The following is a 733-nucleotide window of genomic DNA, read 5'->3' as shown; positions in this document are numbered from 1 at the left end:
GACCTTGTCCCCTGCATCGGACCGAAGTCCGGGCTAACTGGGGCCTTGCCCCCTGCATCGGACCGAAGTCCGGACTAACTGGGGCCTTGCCCCCTACATCGGACCGAAGTCCGGACTAACTGGGACCTTGTCCCCTGTATCGGACCGAAGTCCGGGCTAACTGAACAAAACATAACATAAACATATCAACTAGCATGAACACACGTATACTGCATACTACTTCGGGCCGTAGCCCGGAACACATAACACATAAATCCTGTCTGAGCCACGAAGGCATCAAACATACTAACTACTATATCAGATCAACATCCGAAAACTACTGCTAGCTAAACGGGCCGGCATTGTGGCCTTAGACCCATTCCTACTGGAAGGAGACTCACCTGAACTGCTGAGCCCTGGTGATAAACCTCTGGCTGCTACTCGACAATCCCCTGAACCGCTGCTCCTCTAGCTCTCCGAGCTATCAATATACATATAACACTTAATCTGACAGTCAACTAAGTCAACTCTGGTTAAAGTCAACCTTCCAGGTCAACCTTACTCGCCGAGTCTTCCTAAAAACTCGCCGAGTTCATAAGCTCAGGGTCTTTCTTATTTGCGACCCGACTCGCCGAGTCAGTCCATGACTCGCCGAGTCCAACTAGTTCCAAGTCCTGACCTGTCCAACTCGCTGAGTCACCACCCGACTCACTGATTCGAGTCTCAACTCAAAGGATTTAGGGTTTTGCAATCT

This window comes from Lactuca serriola, chromosome 6 (assembly GCF_051521515.1).
Source record: "Lactuca serriola cultivar US96UC23 chromosome 6, Lser_US96UC23_V15, whole genome shotgun sequence".
NCBI lineage: Eukaryota > Viridiplantae > Streptophyta > Magnoliopsida > Asterales > Asteraceae > Lactuca > Lactuca serriola.
Note: the sequence above shows the minus strand (reverse complement) of the source record.